Source organism: Ambystoma mexicanum, chromosome 3q (assembly GCF_040938575.1).
Source record: "Ambystoma mexicanum isolate Mex_15411 chromosome 3q, UKY_AmexF1_1, whole genome shotgun sequence".
NCBI classification, from domain to species: domain Eukaryota; kingdom Metazoa; phylum Chordata; class Amphibia; order Caudata; family Ambystomatidae; genus Ambystoma; species Ambystoma mexicanum.
In genome coordinates this window covers 741,218,852-741,239,565 of record NC_090926.1, presented here as the reverse complement: position 1 = coordinate 741,239,565, position 20,714 = coordinate 741,218,852, and the positions used below count along the sequence as shown (strand labels likewise).

General features: G+C 45.8%; 1 protein-coding gene across 4 annotated transcripts in view; it reads right to left on the bottom strand.

The window, feature by feature from the left end:
- PRPSAP1 (phosphoribosyl pyrophosphate synthetase associated protein 1) overlaps positions 1 to 19,589 on the bottom strand; it is a 747,041-nt gene extending 727,452 nt beyond the window's left edge. Inside the window, exon 1 of one of the 4 annotated variants that reach the window (XM_069654689.1) lies at positions 19,472 to 19,589. The gene's annotated coding sequence lies outside the window, so the exon portion shown is untranslated. The remainder of the gene's footprint in view (positions 1 to 19,471) is intronic. The other 3 variants (XM_069654687.1, XM_069654690.1, XM_069654688.1) reach the window with 3 other exon arrangements.
- Between the last annotated feature and the right edge of the window lie 1,125 nt (positions 19,590 to 20,714).

The following is a 20,714-nucleotide window of genomic DNA, read 5'->3' as shown; positions in this document are numbered from 1 at the left end:
GTAAGAAGGGACACTGAAGTTACAAAATATTTTCAGGATAGGCTAGAAAGATTTGCATAAACAAGTGGTAGCAGGGAGAGGTGGAGGGGCAGGGCTATTGTGGATAAAAATGTATTGAAGGTCCTTCTGAAAGTGGTGATTGAGGGTGCAGTGCAGACATGAAGAGGTACAGTTTCCAGGCTCTGGATGGCCACTGGGTACATGATGGCCTTTGTGTGCATGTTAGTATACATTTTTTTTAAAAAAAAACAATTTTATTGATTTTATTCAAACAACAAATAACAAACCCAACTCAACTTACAGTGGTTACATATCTTGCTCATAAATGCACATACATTGTCACTTTTTCGCCCACTATATTGCCCGTAACACCCCCCTCCCAAGCCTACTTTCTCCCATTGTTAGTCTCCACCTCTTGTGGTGGGGAGACCTCTCCCGCCACGCTTATTTAATCATCATCACTTGGTCCATCATACAGGGGCCCAAACAACTCTGCTATTAATTGTCTCCAACCCACTAGGGCTCCGGCTTCGCCCTCTATGTCCCCTTTACACGCTTCCTGCCATGCCACTGTTTCTGCCTCCGCCCACTTCTGCAAGTCCCTCCACCACGTCTCCATATTGGGGTTGTGGCACGCTTTCCATCCCATTGCAATCCTTCTCTTCGCCAGTACATATGCCAGATCTTTCAATTTGCTCACATGTTTAAGCTTTCTTGGTCTGGGGAACCCTCCCAAACGCAAGCCCACACCTTATTCACCTTCATGCGGATTCCCTTGTCCTCCATTTTCTGTGCTATATCTCTCCAATATTTTGCTATCAGTGGACATGCCCAAAACATATGCACCATTCCTGCGTTTTCCTCATTGCATTTGGGACACACTTGGCTTCCGGCGTTCTTAAATTTGGCTATCTTTAGTGGCGTCAGATATGCTCTGTGAGTTATATACAACGGTATTTGTTGTAGCCTAGCATTTCTCGATACTTTTTTATGGTACCCTTTAGCCCTTTCCCACATCCCGTCACTCATCATATCCCCTACTTCCTCCTCCCAGTCCAGTCTAAGTTGCACCACTTCTTTGCCCACTTAACCATCATCATCTCGTACACTCTAGACGTTTCATGCCCTCCTTCTGCTATATCATATATCACATCTAGTGTGATGTCCGGTTCCTCTGCAAGTTCCACCTCGGACCAGGTATCTTTAATTCTTCGCACCATCCCATGATACGTAATATATTGCATAGTACTCAACCCCGTTTGTTCCACCAACTCCTCAAATTCCAATATTTTCCCCTCTTGACACACATCCCCCAATGTTGCTATTCCTACCGGTCCCAATACTTCCTAATCATTAACCTTAGTTGCTCTTCTGTTCCCATCATTGTAACCAGTGGGATTTGCGGAGAGCACAGGGCCGACTTGTCCATCAACCGGCATGCCCTCTGCCACATCCCCCACCCAAGACCCAAACATCCCCGGACGACCTCTTAACTCCCGCTTGGGTAACCATATAATTTCTCTCAAAAATATGGGGTGCAATCTCCTTGATGCAGCTTATGCTCTAAGGTAGGCTCTGCAGACAGCCATTTGGCTACATGTTGTAACTGGCTCGCTACATAATATACTTCCTAGTTAGGTAATTGAATGCCTCCTTTCTCATGCGGGTTTTGGAGTTTCCATAGGGCTACCCCGTTCCTCATTCCGTACCATAGGAATTCCCTGCATATGCTGTCCAGCTTGATAAAGAATTGCCGGGGTATGGAGTATGGGATGTTCACAAAGCAATGCAACAGTCTGGGCAATGCCACCATCTTGAGCATCGCCCCACGTCCCATCATTGCCAAGGGGAGTTTCGCCCAGAACTTCATGCTGTTTTTCAGTTTTTGAACCGTTCTTTCTGTATTGTGCTTATGTTCGGCTTTTACTGTATGATATATATCTATCCCAACATACCTAAAGGTTGTGTCCTCCCACAGTATCTGGAGTACCGGCAAATTCTCCGCCAGGAGCCCTCTATATCTGCCCAGCGGGAACACACAGGATTTACTTGGGTTCACGGATATACCTGAGAGTTCGGCAAACCTCTCCACCACTTCTAATATATACTGCAGGTTCTCCTATGGGTAGCGCAAATACAATAACACGTCGTCTGCGTATAGTGAAATTAAATGTGATGTTTCCCCAACGGCAATGCCTATTGCATCATATTGCTGCCCTAAATAAATCAGCAGGGGCTCCAAAGCCAGAATATACAACATGGGGGACCAGGGGCACCCCCGTCTGGTCCCTCTACCAAGTTGCCACCTTTCAGAGATCACAGTTCCTGTCTTCACTCTCGCTAATGGCTCACTATATAGGAGTTCTACCCAGTGAAGATATCCTGGTCCCATACCATAGTTGGCTAGGGCCAAATGCCTTAATCGCATCCAGCGACACCATCGCCATTTCGCTAGTGTCCCCTTCAGTATGTTCGATCACTCGATGGAGTCGCCTCAAGTTATTTGAGATATTCCTATTTGGGGCATATCCTGTTTGATCAGGATGAATTAGTTTGGTTATGACTTTCTTTAATCTGTTTGCTAGAACCACTGTTAAAATCTTACTATCCTGGTTTAACATCGATAGGGGCCTATAGGAACCGCAGTCGCTACCAGGCCTGTTGGGCTTGGGGAGTGGTATAATAACAGCTTTGCGCAGTGATTCCGGTAGCCTCCCAACTTCATATGCTTCATTAATCATTTCCAGCAGTGGGGGGAGAATCTCTGCTTTATATGCCTTATAAAATTCGCTCGGGAGTTCGTCTGTTCCCAGGGTCTTACACGTGGGCAGCTGCCTCACCACTTCTTCAAGCTCTTCTAAAGTGATCGGGGCATCTAGCTCCTCCCTGTCTGCCACACTAATTTGAGGTAACCCAATGTCTTCCAGTATGTCTCCTATTTCCCCCTTTTGCTTCCCGTCTAGTCTCCGTACAAGCATCTATAGTAGTCTGCAAATTCTTGATTAACCCCCTCTTGCGTATCCACTATGTCGCCATTATCTTTCACTGTTCTAATTGGGGACCTGGGGGTCTCGTTTTTGTAAAGCCACGCAAGGATTCTTCCTGGTTTGTCACCTCCAGCATGTTGTCTTTCTATGTACTTTTTATAATTAACATTACATAATCCCTCCCAATATCCCGCACATTTCTGCTGCAGCCCCAGTGCCGTTTCTGTATCTGCCTTAGTGTTACTGCCCCGTTCCAATACCCTCTCCAATTCCTTTTCAGAGTCCTGTAATTCGGTCAGAATCCCATTCTGCAGTACTTTAGACTTGGCTATGGCAATTCCTCTCACTACCACTTTAAAGGCTTCCCAGAGTGTGCCCGCTGTCTTGACACTGCCAGTATTTATCTCGAAATAACTTATAATTTCCTCTTGCATATCCTCCCTGAATACGCTATCTGTAAGCGCTTCTGCACGCAATCGCCATTTGTGGGTATCCTTCCCCTGGGGAGTCGGTATTGCCATGTTAGCAGCAGTGGCGAGTGGTCTGAGAGGACTCTAGCTTTGTATTCAGCCTGCGGTATTTCGGTCAGCAACTCCTGTGTGACAAATACATAGTCCAGTCTTGTGTGTAGGCCCTGTGGGGCCGCATAATGTGAATAGTGTCTATCCTTCGGATGACGTGTTCTCAATGCAACTGTAAGCCCGAAATCCGCTAATAGTGCATGTAGTGCCTTTGCAGCCGGGGCGGGTCTAGCTATTTTAGTGTCTGATCTATCTATGGTGGGGTCCAACACACAATTGAAGTCTCCCCCCCACAATATAGCTCCCCCGACGCTGCCACTGAGTTTACTTTACACGGTCCTAAAATACGCAGCTGTATCTTGGTTCAGGGAATAAGTATTCACAATGCAAATCTCTCTATTTTCCACCATCCCTCTCATAATCACCATCCTACCATCCGCCTCTACCTGCGAGCTCAGCAACTGAAACGGAACATGTGGGGCCACCCATGTGATTACCTCTCTTGCATAGGCAGAGTATGTTGCCCCCACCACCGTCTCTCTCCATTTTTTCCGCACCACTTCTAGTTTGTCTTTCGTTAAATGAGTTTCTTGTAACAGGGCTATGTGCACTTTCTGTCTAGGTAGGTACATCATTACCTTGTTCCGCTTCAGATAACTATTGAGCCCCCTAACATTCCAAGTGACTATCTTAAGGTCTCCCATGGTTCATTTCGTTTTCCATGAAGTGTAGGCTTACCCCATAACTCTTCCCCAACTATAACAAACCACAGCACACAACCCCTTCCCTCCCTCCTCCCCACCCTTCCCCAACCCCAAGAGTTGCACAGCTCCATCCCTGGATGTCAGACTCCCCCGCGTTTGGGCCTATCCTGATACCCCGGGCAAGACCCCAGCAGGGCGTCACCGCACTATCAGCGACCTAACTAAACTCTAAATGGGGGATGTACAGGTTGGTCCAGCAAGGCTCCTAGTCAAAGTCTAAATCGCAATATTCGCGGATCATATGTTTCTCCCAGCTTGATCAGACCATCCCGCAAGCTACTTTAGTGACTATATTCAAGTCCCATAGTCTTAAGTTCTGAGACCCCTCGGTGCCCCTCTCGTTCGTTACTTATCCCTCAGCACCTCCTTCTCCTGTCCGAACGTCCGACTCCTGGGGGCATCCCTGTGTGTTGAGCCATCCCATAGCTTCTTCCAGAGTTGCGAAAAACAAAGTTCTGTGCTTGTGAAAAACGTTCAATTTGGCCGGGTAAAGCAGCATGTACTTATGACCCGCTTCTCGCAATCTCCTCTTGACTGCCCCAAAGTTCATTCTGCTTCGCTGCACCGCCAGGGTATACTCCGGGTAAGCCGTTATATTTGCCGGACCTCTTTGTATTGTCCCACCTTTGCGGAAGTGTTCCAGGATCCTTTCTCGATCCCTGTAGTTAAGTATCTTAGCGATCACCGGCCTAGGTGGGCCTTCTGGCGGCGGTCTCCTCGTTAGGGCCCTGTGCGCCCTTTCCACCGCAAACCCCTGAGACAGCACTTCTCCAGTGATTTCTTGTAGCAACATTGTCTCAACGAATTCCATGGGGTTATGGCCTTCTGCTCCTTCTGGTAGTCCTACAATACGGATATCATTTCTCTGGGCTTGTCCTTCCGCCTCCTCCGCTCTGCTCTCCAGATTACCCACTCGTTGCACCAGGGCGTGAAGCTCCGACCGGTGGGAAGCACAGTCCGTGTTAGGGCCCATCTCCTTCTCGAGGTTCTCTGTGCGCTCCGCCAGGGATCTAACGTCTTGCCGTAGCAGATTCACATCCTCTTGCACTGCCCCAACCTGAAGCTCGAGCGCTGTTTTTAGTTCTGCCACAGCCAGTTCGAGCTTGGTCTCCCAAGCCGCCTTCAGATCGGCGATCGCTTCAAGGATCTCACGATTCGTGCACATGGTGGCACTGCTCCCAACTTGGGCTTTGTCTTTGTTCCTGGCTCCTTCCGGGCCTGGTGGCGTCTTAGTGTATTCCTCTAATGTGGGTTGCTTACTCTTCAGTCTTGGGGGTTTATTAGACATGGCGCTGCGTCTATGAGCCGTGGGTCAGCCCCTTCACCCGTGGTCTTCAGTCCCAGCAAGAGTGAGTTCTTACTGTTCTCAAAGGGCCGATGATATCTGCTGGTTCCTTTGATCGTCCACACTCCGCTCCGAGCACTCCACCAACCTTTTTCCCCTTGCTTTTCTGTCACTGCGGCCACCCGGACTGGGCAATGTGATGATTATTTTGTATCCCTAGCGATCTTCCTCTGCTATTGTCGAACGGAGGCAGCTTCTCCATCTCAGGGATGCGCCTCTCGGGATCTCTTTGTTCTCGTCCGTGGCCATTTTGATGACCCTTCCGCGGCCGGCCTCTCAGAACAAAGTAACAATATGACCGTTCCTCCGCTGTAAATTTGCAGTCAGCCTGCTCATGCTCTGCCCTGTGCCTTACCACGCCTGCACATACTCTTTGGGCCACCGCTGATCAAAAAAGTATGCATTTCTTGGTCGGATCAAGTTGTCGGATCACGGAGCTCGCAGGGTTTCCAGCCTATTCCATGGCTGCCAAGCAACGCCCCCCTGCATGTTAGTATACATAGTGCAATTTGTAGGAGATGCTGGCTTGCTTGTCTGCTATTTGTATGGGCAAAGGGCTTGAGTTTGTTGTGGAGGTAAGATGTGGTTTTGTGGTGGATGGGTTTGAAAACAATGCCGAGTCCTTTGAAGGTAATTTTCTGGAGTAGGTATGGGGAGGCAGTGGAGCATTGGTGATGTGTAAATGTTTGGGTAGGTGGAGGATGAGTCTGGCTGCTGTGTTTTTTATGGCTTGCTGGAGGGCAGTGGGGAGAGCATTGCTGTAGTCCAGCTTTGAAAGAAGCAGTGCATGAACTGCAGTGCGGAAGGGATCAGGAGAAAGGATTTGTCCGATCCTTCATAGGAGGGTTAGCTGTAGGTTGCATGTTTTGGTGATGGCAGCTATGTGGTATGTGAAGGAAAGGTGGGAGAGGAAGGTTGTTGGTGAAGGCCAGGGATTTGACATGTGTGTAGAGGGCTATGTGTGGGTTGTCCATGGCGAATTTGGTTATGGGGAAGATGAGGAGGTATTCTGTTTTGGAAGGGTTGAGCTTGAGGAAGTGGGTGGCCATCCGGTGGTGATGGTGGAGAGACAGTTTTTGAGGGTGTGAAGTTGTGAGGAAGATTCAGAAGAATATTTGCATGTCATCTGCGTATTGGTGGAAATGAACATTGCGTTTGTTATGGGTATGGCCAAGGGATTCAACATATAAACTGAAGGAGAGTGGCGAAAGGGAAGAGCCTTGAGGGACCAGATAGACAAGGGAGCATGGCGACAAAGTGTTTCCCTGTCAGTAAAGAAGGAGGTGAACCAGTCGAAGACAGTGACCGATAGTTTCATCCTGCAGGCCTAGATGTCGAGTAGAATGGTGTGGTTGAAAGTTGTTGAGAGGTCATGAAGAATCAGTGGTGATGTGTGTCCTTTGTCAGTGATGATGTGGAGGTCATCAAGGATGCAAAGTGTAGCAGTATCATTGCTGTGTCCAGGCCAAATGCCAGATTGAAAGGGGTTGAGTAGGTTATTTGTGGTGGTGGTGTTGCAAATGAGTAGTGACAAAGCATTCTAGAATCCTGGGGAGGTATGGCAGGATAGTGATGAGGTGGCGAGAGATTTTTTTTTGTCCAGTTTTGAGTGCAGAGGGGATAGTGGCATGTGAGAGAAAGGAGTTGATGTTGAGCCAGTGGGGAGAGAGGGTGGTGATGCAATAGGATGCAGCTTGAGGTTGGCATGCATCATCCGGGAAGTGTGCAGGTGTTGTTTTGGCATAAAGGTTAATGATGGTGTCTGCGTCAATGGGGTGGAAGGAGACCCATGTGTTGGTATGTTTGGGAACATGGGGTGGTAGAGCAGAGGAGAGGGCCTGCCCTAGTTTTGTATTTTGGAGTTGAAGTAGTAGATGAGGGAGGTGCACACAGCAGTGGATGGTGGTTTGGAGAGAGATTTGTGTGTGCATGGTTGGTGGCAGATTGGAGTTCTTGGAGGTAATGGGTGGTATTAGCATTGTGTATGGCTGTTTGTGTATGGCTGTGTTTCAGTGGTATTCTGGGGATAGGGCCTGGGTTCTTTTGACAGGCTTTTTCTAGGTATCTGGCTTCCTGCTTGATAAAGAGGAGGAAACTGTTGAACCATTTTGTGTTTTGTCAAGCGATTGTGTAGTGATGGTGGTGTAATTGTTACGGAGACAGAGGGATGTGTTTTTGGGAAGGCAGGGGATAGTATGAGTGGGGCTCAGGTTCCGATTGGACTGGAACAGCAATATTTTAAGTACATAATTTTTACGTTGACTGTTCCGCAAGTTCTTCCGGGGGGGGTAGGGGGGAGTGCCGTGGAGGAGGCAGGGATATTCTGCAAATCCTCTGCTTGTATGTGGTTGTGAGACAGAGTAGAAGAGGTTTGGCACATTGTAATGTATTGATGTGTGTTTTGGCAACAGATTACCTTCTATGTTCTGGGTTGCGGGCAGTGGATGTTGTGTGTTCCGTGATACATTTTTCACTTCGTTTTCTCCCCACCACACTCCTGCGCCTTTGCCATGGCCCTAAAGCATGTTAAGTGCGGCAGATTCACTTTTTCTTTCATTTCACAGTATATTTTCATTTAGCTTTGTCCCTCACAACCTACTGTGCATTTACGGCAGGATGGCTGCGTTTTGGGTGCAGCGAATCATGCGATGGAATTTGAGGAATATTTTTCATTTGGAAGTTTCTTATTTCATTTTGTCCCCCTTTTGACCTTCATGCGTGTAAGTGGATAGAGGGGTGTGTGTTGGGGGATTCAGATAAACCTAAACATCAGAGATACATGTTTAAACAGTGACAAAACGGAACTCCTGCTTATAGGATCCCCCTTCACGCTCAACAAACTTGCCAAAGAGTACCACACCTTCACAATTGACAACATCCCTATCACAGTATCACAAACGATCAAAACACTTGGCGTGTACCTTGAACCAAACCTCACCATGGACAGGCAGGTCAACGCCATCGCATCCTCTGCAGCGTACCACGCCAAACTGATTAACGCTGTCAGACCATTCCTAACCCAACATAACTGTATTACCATAGCTAGAGCCCTAATTGGCTCTAGACTGGATTACTGCAATGCCCTCTTCATTGGCACATCTCAAAAGAACCTGGCCAAACATCAGATCGCACAGAACAACGCCCTAAGGGCTGCCACTGGCCTTTCACGCAGAGTACACATTTCCACGATCAGGAGACAGGCCCATTGGCTACCTATTAAGGAAAGGGTTGTCTTCAAAACACTAGCCCTTACCCACAAAAGTATCCACGGCCTCGCCCCCAGATACCTTACGCAAAGTATCTCCAGACAAACAGCCGCCAGACCCGCAAGAACTGCATATGCTAACCGCATCACAGTACCTCACACACGCAGAGTGCGTGCTGGAGGCTCTAGCTTCCCAACTATGGCCACCACTCTCTGGAACAAACTCCCAGACCAGATTAGATCTATCGAGTCCCATGCCGCCTTCCGCAAGGCCCTAAAAACAAGGCTCTTTGTCTAATGTATTATTCCTCGTGTACAATGTCCATACGACTGTTATACCACATACTCTGTATTGTAGAACATTGTACTCAGTAACTCTACTGTATAAACAACTGCATATTGTTAAGCTTCACACATTGGGCCGCTTATTGTAACCCACAAGCAAGCCTCCTTAAGTATACTTATAGAGCCTCGTTGCCTAGAGGGCTGCAGTGCGCTTTACAAATTCAAAATAAATACAGGCAGACAATTCAGACGCTGCACTGCAAGAAGATTGGAGAACACCAAAAAACATCAAGAGCAACACATGGCTCACATGTTTACACCCACACAACTGCATGCAAACCCACCATCTCACACACTATAGGCTCTGGACAGGAGAGGAGGAGGGGAGATTGGGTCATACACACACGTGGCAAGTTTTCAAAATCAGCAGGCATTTGGTTGACAGAGATCAGACTCGCAGAGCCTGTCGGATGCTTGGTTAGAAACTGTTGACACCAATATGGCGACTGCCAGTTTTAAGCCCTCCGTTCATGGTTAGGAAATCATTAGAAAACTCAATCAGGTGGGGGATCAACAACTGCCTACTTTTTTCTATTTTTTTTATAATGTTACAGCCAACATATGTTGACTTTTCATAACATGAAACACTTTCGTTACAAAACTTAAATAAAAAGGAAAACATCAATTAAGTCATTAAAACATTAGTACTCCCAGTATCAAGAGTTTGATTCTTAGCTCTTGGGTTCCCATGCATTCCATCATGATGTGTTTTAGGGTCTGTATGATTGGCATTTAACAAAAAGCACAGGAACTTGTCTGAGGAAATTCTTGATTCCGAAAACATTCTCACTTCACCAGTTGGTAATAGATCCAGGTGGACCCTTAGAAAATGTGTTCTGCCTATAGAACTCGGAAACTTCCCAAGATAGTTGCCAAGAAACCCCTCGGTTTGTCTAATATGGACAGAGGTGCCTACTACAGAGAGAGAAAACATTGCTAGGAGGTGGGGAGAAGGAGCCAGAACTAATCGGAAAGCCCAGGGAGATCAGGGACATCAGTCGCCCAATCGTAGACCTCCTCAGGGCAATTAAGACCTACAGAGCAATATAAAGGGGGCAACAGGACTTAATATGGTGTGGGGCTTCAGAGCGGGGGGGGGGGCTCGGACTGGCCTATAGGGCAATAGGGCACTGCCTGAACCAAAAACGCAAAATGTTGCAGTATGTTTGGTCAAAGTGGGCCACTTTTTTGGCCATGTGGGCCAATTAGGAATTGATGAATTCCTAATACTATGCGACTAGTAGTTTTGACATTGTTGCTGAGTAAATATTCTTTAAATTGCTCAATTTGCATTACATTTTATCAAAAAACTCCCCCGGGTACTAATCAAACGGTCCGTCACAAAAGGAGTGAATTTCCATTTGCAACTGTGGGGCACTTTTTCATTGGTGCCCAAGACAATTGTATGCACCAGTCTAACATTGGGAGAGGGTTGTAGAGCTAGTGCAGGAGAACAACAGAAGAGAGCCATTTGCTGACCACAGTATCTCAGTCCATGAAGTACCTTTCCAAAAACCTAGTTGGGCCAATAGCACAGATCCTGGTAGGAGTCTGAAAGGTAGAGGAGAAAAAGCCTGACGACAAGCCTATTACAGGTTGGTCTAATTTCCAGACTACCAGAAAGAAGAACATGAGCCCGATGTGGATTGAAGACTAGGAAGGCAACCCTTGGTTGGTGTACAAGGTAAACTTCTGTCAGAAAAGCACTGAGCAAGTGGGTGGGGAGGAGTTGAGAAATCCCTGCTACTAAACTGTGTTGGGTATCCCTTGTGGCAGGGTGGGATCACAACTTGTTAACCATTAGCCATTTTGGGTATCTTGCTAGGGCAAGGGAGCAACAGAAGTTCATCCCTGGTAGGCACATGCCAAGTTTGCACTCCAGGAGAAGAACACTGGAGACCACCAACTGGTGAAGCAGCCAAGGAAGTGTGCTACAGCACTTTATAAACCCTGTAAATGACTTGGAACAAACCAGCAGTGGCTATATCCTTGATGCAATGTTTGCAGAATAGGAAATGGGATTCAGGCTAGGACATTAGGTTCTTTTACATTAGATTGTTACCCTTATTTGTTGGATCTCCATCTGACCCGGTTAACCAAACAAATCCCACTAGAGTTTAGCTTTCCCTGTGGTCCCCCATAGGGGTTTATCCAACTGATCCTGTCAAATAAAAGAGTTGGAACTCACCTCTAGAGTGGCAACTGTTTTATTGGACCTCCCTGTGACACTATACAAAAATAAGTCTACAAACGTAATGTATCCTAATCATATCTCGGTTGTTTATGGTGAAATTGAAAGCACTTACTCTTAAGCCTCAAATTGGTAGAATTCAGAAATTACCAACATCTGAGAGTGGCTTTATCAGACATGCCTGCTCAACCTCAGCCATGAAGGAGTAACCCAACAGGGTGCTTGATAAACCTTTTAATGGGCAAGCCAATTGGGGAGAACATGCTCTATTCCAGAATACACTATTTGAAAATGGCACGTCTCTATAATTGTAGACTTCACTGTGAATCATATATAACATAACCACGCTCAATGTGAAATTAATCAATAGGCTGGTTCATTAAAATCTGTGTCAGGTATTATTTACTGCCGTCACTCTAACGTGCACAGGTTCAATTTGGCTAAAACCCCCATAGTGCTGGAAATGCAGGAAAACCCTTGAAATGTACTTGCATATGTTCCAATATGTGGCAAAAGGGTGGGATGATGTCTTAGGAAGTGTCATTTTGATGATAGGAAAACAAGCTAATAGTGAGGTTGATCATCTTTAATGAGCTTCCTGATCCCTTGCTCAAAGTATGCAGACCCAACAAGCCATGGCTGCAAACGATCTTGATGGTTGGGACAAAGATGCCCATAAGGAACTGGAAGACCAAGAGGAGGTTCAAAGTGGAGAGGTGGGTCATGGGCATGGTCATTACAGCCACAATGAAAATAGGGAATTAAACCACAATATGTCTGGTGGGAGCACCCATAACTCTACGAGTAAGGAAATACTATGGTTTCTCTATAGGCCAGGATAGGCGGCACACAGTTTTAGATGCTTTCTGCAGTGCACTCATTTCTAGAATGGACCGCGAGTCATGAATTTCCCATTTACCATGTCCCAAACTAGCCATCTTCTAATGTTCATGCAATACTTTCAGATATGTTCTGAAGCCGTTTATTTTGTGCTTACAACTTAATCCTTATAGAATACCCAGATGTCGCTTGTAAAGGTTATACATGCCAGCAAAAAGTATTCTTTAAAAAAAAAAGAAATGCCATTGTTGATGTTACTACCAACACTGCAAATCAATACAAAAATAATTCTCACACACACTCTGAAAATGCCACTGCTAAGGTTATTACACTTAATGTTAACAGTAAGAAACACTACAAATTAAACATAAACTTACATTGTTTTTAAAAGCTAGTATTGTGAATTTTTGGTGTAGTGTTAATTAAAGTTTACTTTGTAGTGTGATGGACTAAGTTTGTAATTAGTTTGGCATTGGCATTTCTTGTGTGTGGTGTGAATACTAGATTTGTGAAGGGGGGAAACGTTTATGTACATGGGTGTTCCTAGAGGGGTGAGGTTTATGAACGCAAGGTGGGTATACGAGTGTCTGTTTGCCAATGCCGAGTGTGTCTGTGCTTCCCAATGCTGTTACTATGTGTGTGTTGTATACGGATAGGGTTAATGCATGCCCATTGCCCAAGCACACTTCTAGAGCTCCAATATCTGTGGTCTTGTCTGCATTATGCGAGGGCTTTCATACCGACATATTTCAGAACATGCAACGAGGGAAGGAGCGGTGAAGGGAGAGTAAATATATATGTGTGTGTGCGAAAGTGTGAGTAAAAAAGCTTCAAACATGGCTAGTTTTTTAAATATCTGGGTGAACTGAGCAGGCCCAAATGTATGCATATACTTTGGGGATTTGAAGAGGTAACTAGAGTTTGGGGCATCTCCTATTTGAAATGTTTGCAACGTGCCCTGTTCTAGGTAAGGACTAGATAGATTTACGCAGAGAATTCTCAACATGGAAGCAGACAATTTCGAGATCATACATCCAAAGTGCACGTTTTTGGGTCTATGGAAAATCCAATGCAAAAAAAGAGCTTTTCTTGCACATTGTTCTTTTACATGAAAGTATCCTTGACAGTTTACCGAGTTTAGCATGCATGTTTGGGTGTGGCCAGGCAGGTTGTGTGCCAAATTTGATGAATTTACATGATCTAAAGGTTAGAGGAAAATCTTTCATCATATGAATAAATGTAAACTCAAAGATAACCAGCTATAGTGTAGCCAGTGCAACAGTATAATATAATTACACTTGCACACTCAGTAGGCAACCCACACTTGAACTACAGCTAGATCATCATTTTGTTTGGGTTGATCCCTGAAAATTCCGGTGCCACTAACTTCACTTTTTTATTCAGAACATTAAAGTGACACTAATATTGGTTGCAGAATTTCATTTTATATTGCTTGATTTGCAGTAACTCATTTTTTGTTTCAATTAATATTAAATGGACAACTAATAATCCCACTCTACATTACCTTAAATAGTCAGATTGTAAGTGGTTGGAAAAAAGGACAGTCATTCACCAAAGTGCCAGAGGTAACCATGGTCTAATCACACTTGAAGTCATCAAATGATCTTTGACCCACCCATTGACATCACAGGATGTCATTCTATGACCTATGTCCCTTATGACATCACAGAAAGTGACATAATAAATGTAAAAAAGCCAACCTAATCTAAACATACGATTAATAAAAAATAAAAACAAAAGTCTATTTCAACTACCAGCCATATAGGGTGCAGCCTTAATCTCCCATCAGTTCAGTCATATGTCAATGGTTCACCTACCAGAGTAAATGTAGACGAGGAGCACTATCTTTAGATGCCAGTACTGCCTCATAAAACAAGTTAATGTCATCATATGGAAGTTACAGCCTCACGAACACTAGATAGTCTGAATACACTAATCACAGCCAACCTACTGAAATAATATGCCAAGTGCAACTTCCACACTGCTATAGGCTTACAGGGAGGTGATGTGGGCACAACAGCGGAGAGGAAAGGTTAGCAGTATGACCAGGAGGATTCAGTAGAGCAGGGGGTGCAATTACCTACCACTCCTAGATGGTATAACAACATATTAAAGGCAGGGGCACTCTTAGGAATTACAGAGTCAAATAAGTCGCTCTCAAAGTTGTTTCAACAAATCATTCTTGTCTGCCACCAAATTTCTTTTTTTTTTTTAAAAAACTTATTTTTATCAGTTGTTGCATAAAAGGTACAACAGCAACCCCAACTTTCCCCCCTGCTACTTCCTCGGGCACACACCATGTCCCCTTGGGTCCGCCGACAAGGTTTGGGCCAGTTATGAGATGTCTAAAATACGCAACTTGTGCGGGCAGTATTGTTCAAAAATTCCCCCTGCAAAGTGTCAAGAGTCGGGGCCCATTCTAGCAAGAACGTAGCTTGGTTCCCCCTGTATCGAGTAGGTGACTCATTCCAAAGCAATGAGGTTCCAGAGTTTGTACGATCAGTCCGCCAACACCAGGGGTCAGGTGACTTCCATTTACAAGCGATGACCAATAGAGCTGCCAAGGGGAGGATGAAAAAGGCTTCCCTTTTGTATTTTGGTCATCTTCTGAAAAGGGTTTACCCAGTCGCTCCATCTGCTTTGAAATGACAGCTGCTTAAGAGGGGGGCAGGTAGCTTCATATTTGCGAGATGAGATGTTTGTCCCCTGGGTTTGATATTAGACAACTTTTAAAAGGTGTAAGTGATCCGACTGCCATTGCATGGTTAGAGAGGGCCATGATCCAGTGGCGAACCAGATAGTATTGTAAGCTTCTTGTAGCCTCAGTTCCACATACAGGTAGCAAACGATTTGACTTCCTCCCCCAGAAACATATCCTTGAGTTTTGTACAGCCCGCCGCCCTCCAAGGGGGGAACATGCGTGGTTCCAGGCCTGGGGAGAACTGCGGTTTATCAAATAGGGGGGTGGAGGGGAAGGTCCTGATGTGGTGTAATTTTACTGCTTGATCTCACGTGTATACTATTTTCGTAATGTCGTTATGGTGTATATTGCGGGGGTCGATCTGCTCTCGGGGGCCACAGTTTTTCTTCCATGTGGGGGTCCTGCAACCGCCATCTCCATCTACGCCCATCTACTGTCCTTGTTCTCCCCGAACCAGTCCTTTATAACCCTAAGCTGTGCCGCCTGATAATATTCATGGAAATTCAGGAGGCCTAGTTCTCCTTCACTGGGGGGTGGTGGGAGAACATTAGGGTGCTCAGTGCAATTCAAGGTGTTTTCTTCGCCCATATGTATTTGGAGATCCGCTTATTTAGAGACCGAAAAAAGGTGGTCGGGTCGATGACTGGGAGAGCCTGAAAAAGGTATAAGATTCTTGGATGTATGACCATCTTAATAGCGCTAACTCTCCACAGCCAAGACACTGCTAGTGGGGACCACATCTGTAACTGCGCCTGAACCTGGCAAAGCAAGGGATGGAAGTTAGCCTCATAGAGCCCCCTTAACTTAGCCCCCTTAACGTACGTGTAATGGTTACCCCCAGGACTCTGGATATTATCGGAGACCCACTTGAGTTCCAGCGCCTCTTTTGCTGCTGTCGACTCGACCTGGTTGACCGATAAGTTTAGGATCTCTGACTACGCAATGTTAATTTTTAGGCCTGCGACCTTGCCAAACCCCTCAAACTCCTGCAGTGCCGCGGGAAGAGTAGAGACCAGCTCTGTGAGAGTGAGCAGCAGCTCATCTGCGTACGCCATTCACTTGTGGACCTCCCCCCCAAAGGATATGCGCTTGATTGCAGCGGAGCAGCAGAGTTTTGCCAGGAGCGGCTCCAGAAGGAACACGTAAAGCAGGGGAGATAGGGGCCAGCCCTGTCTAGTGCCCCTGCTAAAATGGACCGGGGGTGAGAGCTGCCCGCTCGGCAGGGGCCGAGCCGTGGGATGAGCGTAATTTGCCTTGATCCCCTTTATAAATTTAGGGTTGAACCCCATGCTGTGTAGAGTACTAAAGAGAAAGGTGCATTTGACGCAGTTGAATACTTTTTCCGCATTCAGGGTTACTAACACTGCTGGCACAGCTTTCTTAGCAACTTGTTCTAACAGATCCCCCTACGATTATTGTGCGTTTGGTGACCCTTAATAAATTCGGTCTGATCCGGGTGAATCAGAGTCAGCATCAACTGCGCCACCCTATTAGCGAGAATCTTGGTGTAGATCTTAGCGTCTGTGTTGATGAGCGCAATAGGGCAGAAGGATACACAGTTAGTGGAGTCCTTCCCTGTCTTGGGGAAGAGAACTATCTTTGCCTCTTCCATGGTCTCAGTGGTCTTTCCCGAGTCTACAAAGGAGTTAAAAAAAGCCACCAGCTTAGAACCCAGGGCCCCCCCTATACCGCTTGTAAAACGAGACTGGGAACCCGTCCGGACCATGCGCTTTATTCAGCAGTAGGTTCGTGATTGCGAAGAGTACTTCCTCCTGTGAGATTTCCCTCTCTAAGTGGTCTCTGTCTGAGGGCGTGGGAGTCTACAAAAGAGCGGACTTGACAAACTCACGCTGATATTTCTGGTCGGGGTGATCAGAGGCGTAAAGAGCTGAATAGCAACTGTGAGGTTCTTTGTTCTATGGAGGTTACATTATTGCTGGGTGTCATTTGGGCTGCCTTTTTTTGCCTTAACTGTCTAGCCAGAAGCTTGTCTGCCTTATAGGCCTTAATATAGCATTTTTGTTTTTACGTATAGCAAACTTTCTTCAGCTTGTTTTGTATGGAGAAGGTCAAGCTTCCCCCTGGTGCATCTGTATTGCCTACGCAAGCCTGGGGAGGCCTCTGTCTCCATTCTATGCATGAGCCCCTTCACCTCTGCTTCAAGATCTGACTCCAGTTTCCACGTACGCCGTGTCCTGTGTGCCTCTGCCGTGATAAGTTCCACCCTCATGGTTGCCTTGAACGCATCCCATACAACCCCTGCCGGAATATCGGCCCCTGAGTTAATGTCAAAGAATATACCATTTTCCCTTCCAGGGAATCGCAGATGGGCTGATCGGATAGTAGGGCCCTAGTGAAAGACCACTTCCAAAGCTTAGATTGCTGAGAGGGTATGTTGAGGACAAAGGTAATTGGCATGATCGTAAATGGTTATGGTGTGAATTTCTATTGTTTCGAATCTCCTAATGAGTGTGGTCGAGGCCCATACATAGTCGATTCTGGAGAACGTATTGTGCATGTGTGGCTAGTGGGTGTATGCAACCTCTTCCCCCTCAGGGATGTCCAGACAGGGCAGAGGGGCGCCCATTACTATTTTTTGATTATTTAAGGGACTTTGGTTTAGTCCCCCTAAGTTTCCTAGGGTCATCCAGACGTGGACCCCTTGCTCACTGTGCTCAGAGAGGCAGAGCTCCACCTCACTGATGAGGCCCAACAAGGCAGAAACACGTGTCTGGTGTTGCCGTTGGTACTCTTGTTCAGAAGAGAATTGCCATAGCATTTTGGTGTGGGAATGCCCATGTGGGCGGGACAAAGACTGATATGCAAATATATATTTCCCTGGAGTGAAAGGTACAGTGAGCTAAAGTGTGACTGTGGACTCTCAAGTGGGTACCCCTAAAGAACAGGCCATTTAGCCATGTTCATTCACGCAGAGGGGCACCCATGACTATTTTTTAATATAGGAAAAGATTAGCATAAAGATCACTCAAGAACATAGAAGCTAGGTTTGGAGAGTAGCTAGGCCAACCAATGACATTTGGTCTAACCTATTGCTCATTGGCAACATGCGTAGGGCACGCCGATCCTGGGAAATAAGGTCAAAGCATCTCAGCCGTAGTATCATAGGTGCTGCAGCACTTTGTGGGACGGGTGACTGGTAGCGAGGCCGTTGAGCCTAGAGACCCAAGCTACACCTCACTGACACCCAATGAGGTCAAAACGTCTGGGGTCGCTTGTGACCTCGTACAGAAGGGATGTGACAAAGCAATTCGGCTAAACTGCCTCTTTTGGCATTGGCCAAAGTCTGATTTACTTACAGTCTTTCCCCTTTCTGTAATGACTTGGCAGGCTGAAGAACGATGGTCTGGAGGGGTTGCCCAGAACAATTGCCTGAGGCTTAAGGTTAATCCCTAACCTTCCAACCCCGAGCTTTTTGTTTTGCAGCCTCTAAGCAAAAGGGATGCCAAGCAATATGCTATGAGTGTAGTTGATGTGCTAGATGACTTGAGCATTGATAGCTGTATTTTCAATAGGAATGACAGGACTTGAAAGATTTTCTCGAGCGGTCTTAAGAGTGAACTACTGCTGACACTTGATGGGACATTGGCAGCCCATTTCCAAATGGAAATATTTCTCTGAACATTCGTCAGGCTGACCTTGAGCTGTTGAGGACAAACGTCAACATGCCAGGTGTTGTGGCTGAGTAGAATGTGGAATGTAACCTGAGTGGAACTTGAGGTAGGAATGGAATGGGGAGTGGGGAAAATGCGGCAGTTGGAATATGGTAATAAAGAAGTACAGACATGAAGGCCGTCTCCGGTCATCATTTAATGGAGACATGTGATTACAGTTGTATAAAGAAGGTATACAACAATTGGCGATGAGGAGATCACTGATACACGCGTACAAAAAGAAAGTAAGGAGCCAGGGTGATAAAAGTTAATGAAGGAATGAAGACCTGCAGAGAAGACTGAAAGGAAATAGGCTTCGGAGGTGGCTGATCAAAGAGGAAAGGAATGAGGGATATTGGGACATTAAAGAGCCCACAAGCGTGAAGGAAAAACAACAGTGCCCTGAGCGATGAAGTCGATGAAATGGTAAAGGCCTGCAGAGGAGTTCGGAAGCACGCAGCCTGTGTCTGTAGTGGCTTATCGAATCGAAAAAAAAAGAAAAGGAAAGAAACGAGACTGTGCAGTGTTGGTAAACGAAGTGTGCAATGACCTAGGGAGGAGGTCACAATCAAATGTCAAAGGAACGTGAGGAATGTTGCAGAAAGGCCCAGGACTGACAATTGAGAGGCGAGTTGAACTAAAATAAGACATTGAAAAAGCAGAGTAATGATATCGCGAACGCTGGCAAATAAAGGAAGAAACAAGCAATGATACGGTAAGACGCACTGCGTAACCAGGACAGGAGCTGAAATTGCATGACGCTTTATTGTAATCGTCACAATGCTAGACTGCCACAACATGCATAGAAATTGACAATATGCTGCAATGCGAACATTAAATGGTGAGCATTTTTTAAATAATTGAAAGACGCGCTGCTTACCGGCACGTGAAGACCAAAGCTCCGACACCACAGTGAGGTCACGACGCAGTGTGTAACAGTGCGTAGTGGGTAGCTCAGGATACTAGAGGAAATGACCCAAAGAAACGTAAAAACACATACGGCCATTTTGATTCAGTTACTGGAAATGAAAACATTGTCATAGCAACGCAACGTTAAGAGACATTATGGCCGAAAACAAACAAGTGTAATACAGTACGACGGTGCGATTATGTAATAATAACACCAGTTGGAGAGTGCACACGCACTACGAGTAGAGAAAAGAAATAACAGAATATAACAAAAATAATACAGCAAATAACAACAACTTACCCTATAGCTGAAGGCACAGAGGTCATGCACAGAGAATAGTGAAAACACCACGATAGGTGTGTCTGTCTCCAAATAATACATATTGAGATTCATATAACACATTTAAAGTAATAAATAAACAAAGTGTGCACAAGCAAAGGAAATAAGGAAAGTGATAAATAAACATGTCTTCTGGCAATGCAAGTGGATATATAGCATCGCCAACTCAAAACATTTGGGATGCCTACAAACCAAATTAATTACTTACGCCGTCCAGACACATTTAGTCTTGAGCCACAGGATGACCAAGGACAACACTGGCAGGTGTGGATGGATGAGTTTGAGGGATTTTTGAGGGCAGTGGGAAACTAGGATGCCCCAAACAAAGTGGACATATTTATGAATTGGTGGGGAAAGAGGTGAAAGGTGTTATTACAGCCATTCCAACTCGGGAAAGAACAACGTATCAGTTACTGATCTCTGCCGTTAGCGAACAATTGGTGGTCCTTCCCAATCGGGATTATGAACGTTACAAATTTAACCAGTGAACACAGCGGTCACATGAAACAATCGCACACATTATGTTGTGATTACAAAGAAAGGCAAAATACTGTGAATTTGCAAGCTTTGGTGATGATGAGGCGATTAGGCTGAGAATAATTGAAGGGTGCACATCATCACAGCTTCAGAGACATCTTATAAGAGTGCCTCTCACATTAAAAGAAGTCCCGGAATTGGCACGTGTATATGAAAGAACTGAAGAGCAAGCGGCCAATATGGAAAACAAAAGTGGGCTGGATACGAATGATGACATCAGGTCTAACGGGCAAAGACAGTCCTGATGCTCAAACCTGTCAACCTGACAAAGCGCATGGGATGGTAACGGCAGAAATCGACCAGAAAGGCAGTGTTCTAGATGTGGATTGGATTTTCC